At 41.5% G+C, this 18,913-nt stretch overlaps 1 pseudogene; it reads left to right on the top strand.

Moving 5' to 3' along the window:
• The first annotated feature begins 600 nt into the window (after window positions 1-600).
• LOC120053280 overlaps window positions 601-18,913 on the top strand; it is a 39,006-nt pseudogene continuing 20,693 nt past the window's right edge.

Genomic DNA, 18,913 nt, shown 5'->3' with positions numbered 1-18,913 from the left:
AACAGTGAATAATTAATAACCTTGCTCCCAATTCCAGGAAAACAATAGTGTTGTATAGGAAAAAGTGCACTCATTTAACAGAAAAAAATGATCCTGCCAGCTTGAACAAATTGTGGAATGTAGAAGATTCCTTTGTTGTTGCGTTTGTTGTTCTCCTTTTCTCTTTACGAGCAGCCATAGCTTTACATTTCAGAAATGAAATTGTTGATGTGTGTGTGTGTGTGTGTGTGTGTTTGTGTGCGTGTGTGCGTGTGTGTGTGTGTGTGTGTGCGTGTGCATACATGTGTGCGTGCCTGCGTGCACGTGTGTGTGTGCACTTCTTAGATTAATTAGAAATCCATTGAATAACCCACTTTTACCTGATGGTTGCAAGGAGGGACGTTGAGTGGAGAAGTGGTGCAAATATGCAGAAAGCTATTTGGACAGGCGTCCTCTTGGCTGTCAGCTTCGATTAAGAGGCGAGGTGTCATCTCTGTAACACAGCTGAGTGCAGATGGCAGTGAGGAAAAGATGGCTCACTGATTTAAACAATGATTAATGAACAGAGATGGAAAACAAATTGCATTGGACTATTGGAAGCAGGGAATTGTTTTTATGGAAATGTTAATTGTGTCTGCCAGGCCGTTACTGGGCGAGGGGGAGGAGTGGCTGGGTGAGGGCAACAACAGATCCACGGGGATCTGATATGAAGTCTACTACCCTCCCTGCACTGATTATCAGTGTTCCTCACTCAGTATGCACTGTCAATAGCACAAAACTGGCTACAATACTTCCATCTAGGTATTGTGAAAACCAAACAAGGTATTATATGATAAATTCCATGAAGAATAAGTTAGGGTTAATAATAATGGCAGTATAAATGACATCACTGTGACAAAACATCATCTTGACGTTGTTAATATAAGCTTTCCTTATGTACTGCTTATGAATGGTTTATTTATGGGTTATGAATGCGTTATGAAGTCTTTATGTAGCTAGGTATTCAACTGATGTGCTACTGAGTACTGTCTTTACAGTACTGCTCCACTCAGCATTAGCTCTAATAATAAGTGGTTATAAAGGATGACAGAAAGCGCTCTGTTCTATTTGTAATTATTGCAGGCGGTGCAGCTGCAGTACTTAGGGAGATGATGATAATTATTTTGCCAATTTTTTGTATGGGTGATTATTTAAGAGCATCATCCACTCATCAGAGTAATCAGGGTAGAGTGATTAGTGAAAATCCAACAGCTGCCTCATTAAACTATTGGCTTTATTGGCGACACATAGTGACAGATCTAGCTGCATCATAGGACCGGGAGAGAAAAACTTCACCTTATGAACTCAAAGGTGACAGGTAGTTTAGACTGGAGATTATGTGTGACCAAAGATGGACAAAAAAAATCCTCTGCATAGAATGAGCCTCACTATTTTTCAATGTACTAAGGTTGACCAAAGTCTAAGGGTCATTGTCACAGTGAACTGAAGGCATAGAAAAGTTTATGAAATCTCGAAATGTGCTGGTTACATCTACTCTACTTAACCACAGTGCAACGTGTTTATACTCCACAGTGAATGTGGAGCTTCATAGCCGAACCACAATCCCTAAAACATCATCAAATGATGTCCTTGGGAAATCAGTGATTGCAAATATTTACCTGCCCATGTATTCAGATTTTATTGTGATCTATCTAACGCAGAAATGATCACAATAAAGTGAAATGGGAACTTGTAGTATTGCGTACATGTAGTAATGTAATGCAGCAGGAGGGTACATGTAGTAATGTTTGCTACAATAAAGGCTAATTCTCTGAGCCCAGATGTTCCCTGAGCACAAGCAGCACAACACAAGAGATCCTACTGGGTTGATGAGCTCAATCAGTGAAATGATGAAAAGATGATTTGGTCCCTGTAATTACAGTATGTAAACTACTTAGCCAGGATTGCAAAGGAAGTCATTTTTCTAATTAAGACTGCTACCCATTGTCTAATGGTTGATGTTTTTTTTCTAGGAAATAGAGAGCAAGAGAGAGAGAGAGCAAGACAGAGAGAGACCATATGAGTCCTTATGATGGGTCTGTGTGCTATACTGTTTGGAAATAAAGAGCATCATCGAACGAAGAGCAAGATGGCTGCCAAATGAAGGTTCTATTGAATTACCAGCACACTTAATGTGCCGTGGATTAGCTTCTTTGTTTGTCAGTTTTCTGTCGATGCCATAGCCTTAATGAGATAAGTGGCATTACCGTAGGCCTGCTGTGATTTTGTGATGACTCGGTTAATTACTTTTGCTCTAGTGCTTCTTAGTGTCGCTGCGTAAACTAGAAATGAAGAGTTTCATTCCAAAACTATATATCTCCATTTTTCAGAAATGTTGGTAAATGAGCTTTTATTGTTTAAAGAAATTAGGAAAGAGATTGGTGGGGTTTTTCACTATCTAATTATGGCATGGGGTTCAATGACAGACATTTATTTGTTTAAAATATATCACTTGATGGTTTCATTTCAGAAAAACAAATAATCATGTTTATTTTTGCAAAATGCTGTATATCCACCTCACTCTCAGAGAAATACACTACATGACCAGAAGTATGTGGACTCGTCGAACAACTCATTCTGAAATCATGGAGTCCACCCCTTTGCTGCTATAACAGCCTCCACTCTTATGGGAAGGCTTTCCACTTGATGTTGGAACTTTGCTGCGGGGACTTGCTTCCATTCCGCCATAAGAGCATTAGTGAGGTCGGGCACTGATGTTGGGCGATTAGGCATGGCTCGCAGTCGGCGTTCCAATTCATTCCAAAGGTGTTCAATGAGGCTGAGGTCAGGGCTCTGTACAGGCCAGTCAAGTTCTTCCACACAGATCTCGACAAACCATTTCTGTATGGACCTCGCTTTGTGTACGGGGGCATTGTCATGCTGAAACAGGAAAGGGCCTTCCCCAAACTGTTGCCACAAAATTGGAAGCACAGAATCGTCTAGAATGTCATTGTATGCTGTAGCGTTAAGATTTCCTCCCACTGGAACGAAGGGAACTAGCCCGAACCATGAAAAACAGCCCCAGACCATTATTCCTCCTCCACCAATCTTTACAGTTGCCACAATGCATTCGGGAAGGTAGTGTTCTCCTGGCATCCGTTAAACCCAGATTCGTCTGTCGGACTACCAGGTGGTGAAGCGTGATTCATCCCTCCAGAGAAGGCGTTTCCACTGCTCCAGAGTCCAATGGTGGCGAGCTTTACACTCCTCCAGGCGACGCTTGGCATTGCGCATGGTGATCTTAGGCTGCTCGGCCATGGAAACCCATTTCATGAAGCTCCCGATGAACAATTATTGTCCTGAAGTTGCTTCCAGAGGCAGTTTGGAACTCGGTAGTGAGTGTTGTAACCGAGGACAGCCGATTTTTACGCGCTCTGCGCTTCAGCACTCGGCGGTCCTGATCTGTGAACTTGTGTGGCCTACCACTTCACGGCTGAGCCATTGTTGCTCCTAGACGTTTCCACTTCACAATAATAGCACTTACAGTTGACCGGGGCAGCTCTAACAGGGCAGAAATTTGACAAACGGACTTGTTGGAATGGTGGCATCCTATGACGGTGCCATGTTGAAAGTCACTGAGCTCTTCAGTTGCCATTCTACTGCCAATGTTTGTCTATGGAGATTGCATGGCGGTGTGCTCGATTTTATACACCTGTCAGCAACATGTGTGGCTGAAATAGCCGATTCCACTAATTTGAATATATGGTGTATATATAGTGTAAGTAGTCCTGCTAGGTTTTACACCTACAAAAGTAACAAATAACAATTTTCTTTATAAATAACTGTGCAAATGATACATTTGTGACATCAATATTTAATGTTTGGAAAAAAATACTCAATACAGTAATATGAGATCTGTACGTAAAACATTTACATTTTAAATGTGAGTCATTTAGAATATGTTCTTATCCGGAGTGACTTACAGTAAGTGCCTCTTTAGATGGCTAGGTGAGACAACCACATATCACAGTCACATATACAGGATAAGAACATACATAGCGTTTTGCAAAAAAACTATTTTCATACACATCTAAAATCTATTAATAAAAAAATTGGAGAACAGTTATATTTTACACACACATAAGCAATAATTTCTGATAAAAAGGCACAAATGTGAAAAATTGGTGGATATAGTATTTAGGAAATATAGTCTTCAAATATACATTTCCTTCTTGGGGAAAGGGGATATGCATTCAACTGAAATGTGTCTTCCACATTTAACCCAACCCCTCTGGATCAGAGAGGTGGGGGGGGGGGGGGGGGGGGGGGGCTGCCATAATCAGCATCCACGTCTTCAGCAAACAGTGGGTTAACTGCCTTACTCATAGGCAGAACAACGGATTTTTACATTGTCAGCTCGGGGATTCAATCCAGCAACCTTTCGGTTACTGGCCCAACGCTCTAACCACTAGGCTACCTGCCGCCCCTATTGGGTCTTATGGTGCTCTGTAGTATGTATCACAACAGATGACAAATCACTGCCAAGCAAGACATAATTATAGTAAATCCGAACGTTTAAAGTAAAACATAACGTACACTGACTCAGGGCCGTGCACGGATCTTTCAGGGAGCAGGAACTCAAAATGAAAAAAGGGCACCCAGCGGCATGTTGGTGAACATGAAGGATTTGGCCGTGTTCTGGAGTTATGCTATTCTGAGCTGTGTTAGAGATGGTTGGAGAGGGCTGTTCCCCTGCAGAGTCTAACCATCTGCAGAGTCTAACCATCTGAAGAGTCTAACCATCTGAAGAGTCTAACCATCTGAAGAGGACTACCCCATGCAGATACACACTGATCCACTGCTCAGGTGAAAGACGTCCCCTCCCTGTCTGTCTCAGTGTTAGCACTTCCTGTAATTTGAGCCAGAGCTTTGTTTTTGTCCAGAATGAACAGTTGGTCTGTGCAAACAAGTGCAACTGTTTACACGTTAGTGATTTAATATCACTGTGTGTTTGTCACTGTGTGTGTTTCCTGATGGTGCTGTTCACACATGCCTTATGTGTGCAAACACTGAGTAAAAGCCATGTTAAACAGGCCTTTGTGAACGTACTGTATGTGTACCTCAAATTACACAGCGTGAAGACAGACCACCATGATCCTTGTCTCGTTGTCTTGCATTGTTGTGAATGAAGGCATTTCCCTTTGCCTCCTTTGTTTGACATATCGTTTACTAGAATTTGGATATTTCCCAAAAGACTGGTAAAGATACTGCATGCACAACAAGCGTATATGAGTCTTCTCTATTACTCACGTGCTCTTTCTGTGCGCTGTAGTTGTGCAGTAATGAATGGGACTGGTTAGGCCATTCTGTCTCAGTCAGGGTTTTTGGGGGCCTACAGTGAAGCTCCTATAGGGTTTCATTAATCCCCCTGTCAGAAGAGCTGTGAGTATCTTCTGTCTATGGCTAGGCCATGGCGGTCAGCTGCATTATCAGTAGGCCTATCCTCTGCTTTAGTAAAGGGTCTTTATCAACAGTTTGACAATCCACAGGCTGTGTGGGGTGGATATGCACAATGGATAAGCAGGGTGCCTATATGTACTTAGATTTTTCAAATGTCGATTTTTATACATGAGCTACATTTTTTGCAATGAGTAATTCTTATGAGTCCTTTGTATCTCCATAGGAGTTTTAAATCAGACGTTTATGTGAAAAGTTTGACAACATGTCTTCTTTCATGGTCATGATGAACAAGGCTAAGCCAAGGATTCTGGGTTATTCAGTCCAAGTGGGCCAACTATTGTGACTGCTGTTTATGTTCTTCTTCATTCATGTAAAAAAAAGTATAGGTCACAACATTAGTGTGGTACTATGTTGTTATAGGACTTGGCTTAGGTTGCTGTTTGTTGTTAATTGAAAGCAATTGCAGGCTCAGCCAACATGGTATTCTTTTTCCACAGTTGAAAAGGTGCAACATTGCATCATAAACCATACCCCTACTTGAAATTAGAACATGCTAGAATCAGAATTTTGATTGCAATTGGTTTTACATCTGCCCAATGTCTGTTGAGAATCTGTCCAATGCTCTAGTACAGTGGTTCCCAAACTTTTTATAGTCCCGTACCCCTTCAAACATTCAACCTCCAGCTGTACCCCCTCTAGCACCAGGGTCAGCACACTCTCAAATGTTGTTTTTTGCTATCATTGTAAGCCTGCCACACACACACACTCTACGATACATTTATTAAATATAAGAATGAGTGTGAGTTTTTGTCACAACCCGGCTCGTGGGAAGTGACAAAGAGCTCTTATAGGACCAAGGCACAAATAATAATATAATAATCATCAGTAATTTTGCTCTTTATTTAACCATCTTACATATTAAACCTTATTTGTTAATCGAAAATTGTGAATAACTCACCACATGTTAATGAGAAGGGTGTGCTTGAAAGGATGCACATAACTCTGCAATGTTGGGTTGCATTGGAGAGAGTCTCAGTCTTAAATTATTTTCCACACACAGTCTGTGCCTGTATTTAGTTTTCATGCTAGCGAGGGCCGAGAATCCACTCTCACATAGGTACGTGGTTGCAAAGGGCATCAGTGTCTTAACAGCGCAATTTGCCTATGCAGGATACTCTGAGCGCAGCCCAATCCAGAAATCTGGCAGTGGCTTCTGATTAAATTCAATTTTCCCAGAACTGCTTGTTGCAATATCGATGAGGCTCTCTTGTTCAGATATCAGTAAGATGACTGGAGGCAGGGCATGAAAGGGATAACGAATCCAGTTGTTTGTATCATCCGTTTCGGGAAAGTACCTGCGTAATTGCGCACCCAACTCACTCAGGTGCTTTGCTATATCACATTTGACATTGTCCATAAGCTTGAGTTAATTTGCACACAAAAAAATCATACAATGATGGAAAGACCTGTGTGTTATCCTTGTTAATGCAGACAGAGAAGAGCTCCAACTTCTTAATCATAGCCTCAATTTGAATATAGTTGCATTGAATATAGTTGAATATATACATTGAATATAGTTGCGGAGAGTCCCTGTAATCCTAGATTCAGATCATTCAGGCGAGAAAAAACATCACCCAGATAGGCCAGTTGTGTGAGAAACTCGTCATCATGCAAGCGGTCAGACAAGTGAAAATTAGGGTCAGTAAAGAAAACTTTAAGCCCATCTTTCAATTAAAAAACAGTGTCAATACATTTCCCCTTGATTACCAGCGCACTTCTTTATGTTACATGGTCACTGCCCATGTCATTGCATAGTGCAGAAAATACACGTGAGTTCAGGGGCCTTGCTTTAACAAAGTTAACCATTTTCACTGTAGTGACCAAAATGTCTTTCCAGCTGTCAGGCATTCCCTTGGCAGCAAGAGCATCTCAGTGGATGCTGCAGTGTACCCAAGTGGCGTCGGGAGCAACTGCTTGCACGCCGTTACCACTCCACTATGTCTATCTGTCATGGCTTTTGCGCCATCAGTACAAATACCAACATGAGCAGCAGCTATGTTTGGCTACATACGGACGCTAGTGGAGAGTAACGGTTAATGTGACAAGATGTCATTATTTAACGACGCTACCTGTATTTGACATTGTGTTGTTATTTCGCTGAACACTAGATGGTTTAATTTAATTTTTGGTAGTGAATCGAGGCTACTCAGGCGGGAAAAAAAACTCCCCCAAATGTATAGCCCCGTTGGAAAATATAAATGGACTGTTTGAAAATGTGAAAAAAAAAGATGTTTATATATTTTTTAATGTGAATCACATTTTTATTAGGGGTACCGCTGACGGCATTGCGCGTACCCCGTACCCCAGTTTGGGAATACCTGCTCTAGAAGTGTCATTGGTCTGTATTAGCAGTTAGTCAATGAGCATACCTAATAAGGGACATATAAAATGCATGGCATTAGCATATATACTGAACAAAAATATCAATGAGACATGCAACAATTTAAAAGATTTGACTGAGTTACAGTTTGGACCTAATCTATGGATATCACATGACTGGGAATACAGATATGCATCTGTTGTGGATCAGAAAACCAGTCAGTATCTGGTGTGACCACCATTTGCATCATGCAGCGCAACACATCTCCTTCGCATAGAGTTGATCAGGCTGTTGATTGTTGGCTGTGGAATGTTGTCCCACTCCTTTTCAATAGTTGTGCGTAATTGCTGGATATTGACAGGAACTGGAACACGCCATCCCAAACATGCTCAATGGGTGACATGTCTGGTGAGTATGCAGGCCATGGAAGAACTGGGAAATTTTCAGCTTCCAGGAATTGTGTACAGATTTTTGTGACATGGGCCCGTGCATAATCATGCCTAAACATGAGGTGATGGCAGTGGATTAGTGGCACGACAATGGGCCTCAGGATCTCGTCACAGTATCTCTGTGCATTCAAATTGCCATAGATAAAATGTAATTGTGTTCGTTGTCCGTAGCTTATGCCTGCCCCTACCATAACCCCACTGCCACCATGGGGCATTCTGTTCACAACGTTGACATCAGCAAACCGCTCGCCCACACAACGCCATACACGTGGTCTGCGGTTGTGAGGCCGGCGGGATGTACAGTACTGTCAAATTCTCTAAAACGACATTGGAGGTGGCTTATCGTAGATAAATTAACATTCAATTCTCTGACAACAGCTCTGGTGGACATTCCTGCAGTCAGCATGCCAATTGCACGCAACCTCAAAACGTCAGACATCTGTGGCATTATGTTGTGTGACAAAACTGCACATTTTAGAGTGGCCTTTTACTGTCCACAGCACAAGGTGTACCTGTGTAATGATGTTGTTTAATCAGCTTCTTGATATGCCACATCTGTCAGGTAGATGGTTTATGTTGGCAAAGGAGAAATGCTCACTAACAGGGATTAAAAAAAAAATTGTGCACAAAATTTGAGAGAAAATTGGCTTTTTTTTACGTATGAAACCTTTCTGGGATCTTATATTTCAGCTCATGAAAAATGGGCCCAAAACTTTACTTGTTGCGTTTATATGTTTGTTCAGTGTATATGCACGGCCACATCTTGGGAGCACAATCACATCACACAATGCTTAATACCAATCACCCTCTCTCTCAATCTCCCCCTGAAAGAGTGTAATTCACTCTGACAGATAGCACCTGACAGGTCTGCCTATTCACTTCGCCAGCAACCCTGTCTCCCTCCACCACCACATTATCCAGCCTGTCATATAAACTAGTACCTGATCATGGTTCTAAGCCTTGTGATTACACACCTAGATGATCAGGACAGCGCTTCTTCAAACATGAGGTGGATGTCTTTCAATGTTTCTCTCACACCTGTCAAATGTGCTTAGCTTCAGGAAGATTAGGTTGTATTTTAGGATCAGGTCCCCCCTGTCCATATAATATTTTTCATCATTATCTAAAAGCAAAACTGATACTATACTTTGTATTGTAGATTCCTGATTAGACATGGGACCAAAGTACTGTTTGGACTTTAGCTAGTAGGCTAGCTCATTATCTGTGTGTAACAATATAATGTAAATCAGCGATAGGCAACTAGATTCAGCCGCAGGCTGATTTTAGGTCATAGCGGATGGTCAGTGGGCCGGAACATAATTATAATAATTTGTACACTGAACTTTGACCTTAACTAAGCCCAATAAGAGATTATATTTGAAAATAGCAATAATTTCATACCTTGATTACATTGATCACATATGTCTATTTTTTTATTCTTGGGAATGCTTAGGAACTGATTTCCGAGATATTATAATTTTTTTGCTGAATTCCTGTTGATCACCAGCAGAGGGCAACCATTTTGAGTCCATTTTCACATTCACTCTGTTGGTAATGCTGACAAATTGGATCATATCTTTAAAAGTAGCAGAGATCCCACTCTGGAACTTTGATATGCCCGAAGAATACATTATTTTCAAGAATATATATAAAAAAAATGGCAAATCAAAAATAGTAAATTTTCTATATTCATGTTTATATTTTTAAATGTTATTGAAATCATAATGCTACACATATTACAGAGAAAGCAGTAGAGCTTCATATGACACCATTGTTTTCTTTGTAGAACCAACAGTGCATTCGGAAAGTATTCAGACTTTTTCCACATTTTGTTACGTTACAGCCTTATTCTAAAAAGGATTCAATTGTTTCCCCCCTCATCAATCTACACACAATACCCCATAATGACAAAGCAAAAACTAGTTTTTAGAAATTTTTGCAAATGTATTACAAATATAAAAATGAAATATCACATTTACATAAGTATTCAGACCCTTTACTCAGTACTTTGTTGAGACACCTTTGGCAGCGATTACAGCCTCGAGCCTTCTTGGGTATGACACTATAAGCTTGGCACACCTGTATTTGGGGAGTCTCTCCCATTCTCCTCTGCAGATCCTCTCAAGCTCTGTCAGGTTGGATGGGGAGCGTTGCTGCACAGCTATTTTCAGGTCTCTCCAGAGATGTTCAATCTGGTTCAAGTCCGGGCTCTGGCTGGGTCACTCAAGGACATTCAGAGACATGTCCCGAAGCCACTCCTGTGTTGTCTTGGATGTGTGCATAGGGTCGTTGTCCCATTTGGAAGGTGAACCTTCGCCTTGGTGAGGCTCTCGAGCAGGTTTTCATCAAGGATCTCTTTGCTCCGTTCATCTATCCCTCAATCCTGACTAGTCTCCCAGTCCCTGCTGCTGAAAAACATACCCACAGCATGATGCTGCCACCACCATGCTTCACCGTAGGGATGGTGCCAGGTTTCCTCCAGACATGACGCTTGGCATTCAGGCCAAAGAGTTCAATTTTGGTTTCATCAGACCAGAGAAACTTTATCTCATGGTCCGAGATTCCTTTAGGTGCCTTTTGGCATGCTCCAAGCGGGCTGTCATGTGCCTTTTACTGAGGAGTGGCTTCCGTCTTGCAACTCTACCATAAAAGTCTGATTGGTGGAGTGCTGCAGAGATGGTTGTCCTTCTGGAAGGTTCTCCCATCTCCACAGAGGAACTCTGGAGCTCTGTCAGAGTGACCATCGGTTTCTCGGTTACCTCCCTGACCAAGGCCCTTCTCCCCCGATTGCTTAGTTTAGCCTGGTGGTCAGCTCTAGGAAGAGTCTTAGTGGTTCCAAACTCCTTCCTTTTAAGAATGATGGAGGCCACTGTGTTGTTGGGGACCTTCAATGCTGCAGAAATGTTTTGGTACCCTTCCCCAGATCTGTGCCTCGACATAATCCTGTCTCAGAGCTCTATGTACAATTCCTTCGACCTCATGGCTTGTTTTTTTCTCTGACATGCACTGTCAACTGTCGGACCTTATATATACAGGTGTGTGCCTTTCCAAATCCTGTCCAATCAATTGAATTTACCACAGGTGGACTCCAATAAAGTTGTAGAAAAATCTCAAGGATGATCAATGGAAACAGGATGCGCCTGAGCTCAATTTCGAGTCTCATTGCAAAGGGCCTGAATACTTATGTAAATAAGGTATTTCTGTTTTTTATTTTTAATACATTTGCAAAAATTCCTAAAAACCTGTTTTCACTTTGTCAATATGGGTTATTATGAGTAGGTTGATGAGGAAAACATTTATTTGATCCATTTTAGAATAAGGCTGTAACGTAACAAAATGTGGAAAAGGTCAAAGGGTCTGAATATGAGATGAGATTCTTCAAATAGTCTCCCTTTGCCTTGATGACAGCTTTGCACACTCTTGGCATTCTCTCAACCAGCTTCACCTGGAATGCTTTTCCAACAGTCTTGAAGGAGTTCTGACATATGCTTAGCAGTTGTTGGCTGCTTTTCCTTCACTCCACGGTCGGACTCATTCCAAACCATCTCAATTTGGTTGAGGTCTGGGGATTTTGGAGGCCAGGTCATCTGATGCAGCACTCTCCTTCTTGGTCAAATAGCCCTTACACAGCCTGGAGGTGTTTTGGGTCATTGTCCTGTTGAAAAACAAGTGATAGTTCCACTAAGGCCAGACCAGATGGGATGGCGTATCGCTGCAGAATGCTGTGGTAGCCATGCTGGTTAAGTGTGCCTTGAATTCTCACCAGCAAAGTATCCCCACACCATAACACCTCCTCCATGCTTTACGGTGGGAAATACGCATGCGAAGATCATCCGTTCACCCACACCGCACCTCACAAAGACACAGCTGTTGGAACCAAAAATCTCCAATTTGGACTGCAGACCAAAGGACAGATTTCCACCGGTCTAATGTCAATTGCTCATGTTTCTTGGCCCAAGCAAGTCTCTTCTTATTATTTGTGTCCTTTTGTAGTGGTTTCTTTGCAGCAATTCGACCACTAAGGCCTGATTCATGCAGTCTCCTCTGAACAGTTGATGTTGAGGTGTGTCTGTTACTTGAACTCTGTGAAGCATTTATTTGGCCTGCAATTTCTGAGGCTGGTAACTCAAATGAACTTATCCTCTGCAGCAGAGGTAACTCTGGGTTTTCCATTCCTGTGGCGGTCCTCATGAGAGCCAGTATCAGAAAAGGGTTCTTAATAGCACCAGACAGGTTCTATTCAGAACCTTTTGAGCATCAAATCAAATAACATTTTTATTGGTCGCGTACATATGGTTAGCAGATGTTATTGCGAGTGTAGCGAAATGCTTGTGCTTCTAGTTCCGACAGTGCAGCAATATCTAACAAGTAATCTAACAATTCCACAACAACTACCTAATACACACAAATCTAAGTAAAGGAATGGAATAAGAATATATACATATAAATATGTTGTTAAATTAATGCACTTAAAATGTATGCACTCACTACTGTAAGTAACTCTGGATAAGAGCTTCTGCTGAATTACTCAACTGTAAAATGTAATGGTTCTTTATAAAACCTTAAGAAAAAGTAAAAAAAACAAAAACAATACAAAACATACACATACAAACAACAGCATACAAACACAAACATCAACAACATCACCCTGCCCAGCCCCAGACTCACCTGCTCATACCCCCATCTCCAGCATCACTCTCCGCCACATGGCCTCAAACTGCACCATTTTGTTTCCCTCCATAGCCCACACACTGTCAACATTTAGATAATAAAGCATTTGACCTTTCCATTGTGTTAACGACGGAGGATTGGTTGATTTCCAGTTTTTAAGTATACGTTTTTTCAAGATGATTGACAAGAAAAGTATTGTCCAACCCATCGGGTATCTCACTGCACCCTCAAATACCATGTCTTGAAATATGCTGACAGGCGGGTTAAAAGTACATTTACATTGTAATACTTCTGGCAGCCAACATTCTAACTCCGCCCATAACTTTTGGACTTTATAGCATTCCCAGAAGGCATGGATTATTGAGTCATTATGGAACAATCCTTGGATAGCTTTTTAGAATTCACAGATACATTGGTCCACATGAAAATCTAAAGGCATAGAATGTACATATAATTCACTATGAACTAATGTATAGATTTTTAAATATGAATTGTACAGCAAAATGGCTGAGTCATGTCTTAAGTGTAAAATTAACAATGACTCAATAATCCATGCCTTCTGGGAATGCTATGTAGGGAGTGATATTGGTTCTTCCATGTTGTTCTAATGTTCTTAATTATGAAGTTGTTAATGTTCTTTGCTCCATCCTTTGAAAACAGACACGTGAAAAGATTGCACCTCTTCATTATGTACCCATTGTTCCTCTTTACTGCATTTAACTATATATCGCAAGTAAAAGCCTTGGGTGGCGAGTTAATACAATTTCAAGTCTGGAAGATTAAAACCACCCTCAGACTTAGGAAGATGTAAAACGCTCCTTTTTATTCTATGAGTTTTATTAGCAATATAAAGTTTGTTATGACAGAGTATACTTTTTTAAAGAATATGTTCGGTGGGGTAATTGGTATTACTGAGAATAACTATAAAAACTTTGGGAGCCATGCCATTCTGAAAAGGTTTATTCTACCTGTAAGATTTATGGGAAGATTGTTCCATTTAATTAGATCTGCTTTCATATTGTTAAGGAACGGGATAAAGTTATCTTTATATATTTGTTGTCACTTATTAAGCATTCTATTTATTAAAAAAAAAATTGTGGTCCACTTAAAGGATTGCTGTATAATTATTATTTATATTTTTCCTATTGCCATTATTTCCTTTTTTTCCCACATTAATTTTAGATCCTGAGATTTTATTGTATTTGTTTACAAGGGGGGCATTGAGTTTTCAATATTGGTCAGGTATATCAGGAGATCATCTGCAAATATGTTTAGTTTATATTCATGTTTACCAATACTGATACCTGTCTAATTCTTTCTGCAAGCAGTTCAATTGACAGTGCAAACATGAGGGGGAAAGAGGACATCCCTGTCTTGTGCCTCTTGCTAAATCAATTTCATCAGATAATGTATTATTTGTGTATATCTTTGCTTTAGGACATTTATATAATACTTTTATTACATTTGTTATTTCAGCTGGAAAGTTGAAAACTTCCAAAGATTTGAATAGAAAATGCCATTTAAGATGGTCGAAAGTTTGATCAACCTATATCTTGTTTTTTGCGTATTGTATTAAACTAAAACATGTTCTTGTATTTGTTTGTAAGTGTCTATTTTTAATAAACCCTGTTTGATTGATATGTATCAAGTCTGATAAGACTTTTGTCATTCTATTGCTTATGAGCTTTGTTATTATTTTATTGTCACAATGTATTAAACTTATGGGTCTGTAATCAGCAGGGGACTCTCCAGATTTTCCTGATTTTAATATAACTGAAATAACTGTTTGATACATGGAACTAGGAAGTACTGAATTGAGTGAGGTGTTTTGTATTTGTGTAAGTAGGGGCGCTACTTTATCCCAAAATGTTAAATATAATTCTATGGGAAAGTCGTTCATTCCTGGTGCTTCTCTCCGTACTAATGTTTTAACAGTGTCTAATGTATATTTTTGGGTCATCTCTGTTTTTAGTGATTATTTTGTCGGCTGATAATTGATTCAAGGTTGTTGAGTCTAAGAAGGCTGTAGGATCAGTCCAACTGTTGTTTAATTCTGATTTATATCGATTGTAATTATATATATTTTTTAATTATATAGTACCAAAAAGGTATCTGCTATGGTTACAAGCCAAAGAACTTTTATATAGAACTTTTTGTTTTTAGTATTTATGTAACCTATGCCACCGTAGCACGTTTTGAACTTGCCTCTTTGTTTGTTAGTACATAGAGATGGAGAGGAAATGAGTCGGTGGAGAAGAGGTTATGTTTCATTGTTTTTTGGCTTTTAGTTGTACAACAATTTGAAATATTTGCAAAATATCTGGTAGGATTTGTAGGACGTGATTTGATACGTTGCTTGGTGCTGTGTTGTTTATGCTTGCTAAGTATTGTAGCTACCTACTGTCCGTCTAAAATGAGACCAAGAGAAAGATTTCCATCTCACATCATAGTATTGGTATACTGTAAATGGAGAGGAAGACTTTGTTGTTAGGCGTAATCAGCTTTTAGCTCCTACAACAATAAGGTGAGACCACAAATATACTAAAGACAGGAATAAGAAACACGCAGTATTTGTCTTACTCTGCTTGATTACCTATTTCAGGTGCATTATCTCCTAGCTGAAATGATCAAAGCATGTTAACAACATACATACTTAATTTGTCAGATATGTTTAAAGACCCGATGCAGCCATTTTTATATCAATATTTAAACATTTCATGGTAACAATTAAGTACGTTACTGTAATAGTTTTCCAAAAAACTAAAATAGCTTTAAAAAAAATATATATTTCTCAAGCAATAATTATTCTAGGACTGTCTGGGAGTGGTCTGACTGGGGAGGGGAAAACTGAAAACTAGCTGTTATTGGCAGAGAGGTTTTGAACTCTCTTTGTTATTGGTCTATTATCCAATTTATCGACTGGTGATGTCAACAGGCAAGCCAAAACTCCCGCCCATGCAAACCTGCTGATATTTTCAACCAGCAAGTATGAGGAAATAACACTGACCAACTTTCACACTTTTAGAGTGTTAGTTTTCAGCTGTTTTACAATATGAAACAAAATACGGAAAAATTTGTTTTTTACTGCACTGGGCCTTTAACTAGAACATTTCCACCAAATCTTCAATAGAATACTTCATCATTTTCACTCTGAGTTTTCTGTAAATGTTGTATGTAATATGAGGGCTCTATTGCACTTATTGCTCACGTTCATGCCTTATGTGTCTTTTCTATTATTTTCTCTTTTTAGGTGGAAGTTTCTATTATGTGCCTAGGTGTGTCCAACTCCCATCTCTGAGGAAAAGGTATCAAAGGTCGCTATACCATCAACCACAAGCAGAAGCTTCTGAAGGACTCTGGGACATCCAATCTCTGACCTCCATACTGTAACAGTCCACAGATCCCTGAGTAGATAAAGCCGCCACGCCATTGGACGAGGACAGTCACACTAAAGGAGCTAGATGGCACTGCTAGCCAATCAGCTGATGGATTCAGCCAGGGTTGTGAGTGGCATAAATGGGAGGGTGGACCACTTCCCACAGTTCCTGAGGGTACAGAACCAGGGTCACATGACCCAGGTCAATGGCACCCAGGAAGACACGCGCAAGAACAGGAAGTACCCGTGCCAACTGTGTGGCAAGCGCTTCCGCTTTAACAGCATCCTGTCGCTGCACATGCGCACGCACACGGGCGAGAAGCCCTTTAAATGCCCTTACTGTGACCATCGGGCAGCACAGAAGGGCAACCTCAAGATCCACCTGCGCACTCACAAGCAGGGCAACCTTGGGAAAGGCCGTGGCCGGATCAGAGAGGAGAACAGACTGCTCCATGAGCTGGAGGAGAGGGCCATCCTGAGGGACAGGCACATCAGGGGTGGTCTAGGTGGTCTGCCCCAGCCACCACGACCCCACATAGCCCAGCCCCAGCAACCCAAGCCTGCCTCTACCACCACCCAGCTCCCCTTGACCTTCACAGGTTCTGGCCCTATAGAGACTCTATCACTGCCATCCACTTCCCCCAAGATGACCATCACAGGCCAGGAGGATCACACCCAGGCCCAGCCTTCTGCAGGCTTCCGCTGCTCCTTCTGCAAGGGCAAGTTCAGGAAGCAGCAGGAGCTAGAGCGCCACATCCGGATCCTCCACAAGCCCTACAAGTGCACCCTGTGTGAGTTCGCCACCTCCCATGAGGAGGAGCTCATCAGCCATGTGGAGACGACCCACATCGCCTCCGAGTCGGCCCAGACTCAGAGGCCCGCGCTGGGCAGCGGTCGGGGCGTGAAGCACCCTGGTGGGGAGTTCCCCTGCGAGGTGTGCGGTCAGACCTTCAGTCAGGCCTGGTTCCTCAAGGGACACATGCGTAAGCACAAGGACTCGTTCGAGCACTGCTGCCAGATCTGCAGCCGGCGATTCAAAGAACCCTGGTTCCTCAAGAACCACATGAAGGTCCACCTCAACAAGCTGGCTACTAAGAACAAGCAGCTCCCTGCTGACCCGGGGGTATCTGTCAGCATGACTAGTGTAGCCCAGGATGCCCACTACATCCACCTCTACTCCCAGTACATCTCAAGCCTCAACAGCAGGTTCCTCTCCGCTGAGAGAGCGGGCCATTCGGAGTTCCAGCAGATCTTCGCCACGACTGGCATTGGGATGAAGGTGAAAGAGATGCTGGGTAGGATGCTGGCACCAGGACATGATTCAATGACTGAGGGGGAGAATAATCGCTCTTTGTTGGGCTTGAATAATCTGGTGCCTCCTCTGACTGCCAGCAGCAGGGAGTATCAACTACAGGCTTCTGCCAACAAGGGAGACAACCTCAACAGCTACCCAGGCTGGCAGGTCATGGCACCAGGACCGGCTGTAGATCAGGGAGACGTATACACAGCTAAAGAACAGCAGCGGGCCTACCTGGCTAAGCGGAGGGTGTCATTAGATGAGCGACAAGCGTCTGTGAGCGACCCAGAGAACCAGGCTATTAGTAGGCCTAGCAGCCCAGGACTGAGCCATGTCTTGCAGGAGAGCCTCATAGGACCATGCTTCTCTCAGACTGGCAGTACCCAGGATGACAGCAGCCTACCCTCCTCCCCAGTCTCAGGTACATAACCATCTTTCCTTACTTAGTGGTTGCAGATTGTTTAAGACATTGTTGTTTCTGTTTTTCTAAATGATTTGTTATAGGTCTGTTAATGCATTCTGTATTCTATGGTCAATATTTTACAGTAACTGACGTATCCTCAGTTCCAGGGTCAAGGTCAAATAGATGACCAGCATATGAGGACTTCATATAGAACATTTATATAGAGAGGATGTTTGAGAACTTCCATAAATCGGCCATATGTTCCAAATGTATACCATTTGCTATCCCTCCCATCATGCATAGACTAGAATGGAACACAACTGCACCATTCCATTAGGAGATAAAACTATGCCTTTGGCTAAACTTCACTAATGTATTCAGGTGAACTTGTCTTGAAGCACAGGGTCAGTACAGCAGCATATTCATACAAAAAAATATAATCAGTAATAATAAGGCCTTTCTTTGCTTATTAACTTTAATGTTGTCATGTTGAATGCTAGAGATAATTAGCCTCTGCTATTTTATATCAGTCCAATTCCAACCCCTTGCCTTTCCTACGGGGCACAATATGTTAATGCATGCCATCTGGTGTTTTTAATGATTTGATATATACCACCTGGTGATTTTTATGATTTGATATACCACATGGTATTTGTATTGATAGTCTTCTGTTCCACCTGGTGATTTTGATGATTTGACTCCCTGGGTGCATGCTTTTCGTGTCATGGCATCCTGTTAACACATTGTCTGGATTCTAGCTGCAGTTCTAGTATTTTCAAATAAAAATATAAGCTTCCTCATCTCCTCCTTAGCTTAGAATTCTGGATCTTTTACAGACCTGGGTTCAAATGCTATTTGAAATTCTTTCAAATACTTTAGCTGTTGTCGATTGAGCTCGCGTGTTGCAATGGAACCAATA

The sequence above is a fragment of the Salvelinus namaycush genome, chromosome 9 (assembly GCF_016432855.1).
Source record: "Salvelinus namaycush isolate Seneca chromosome 9, SaNama_1.0, whole genome shotgun sequence".
Classification (NCBI taxonomy): domain Eukaryota; kingdom Metazoa; phylum Chordata; class Actinopteri; order Salmoniformes; family Salmonidae; genus Salvelinus; species Salvelinus namaycush.
The sequence above is the reverse complement of the archived record's forward strand: the minus strand, read 5'-3'. Positions and strand labels throughout refer to the sequence as shown.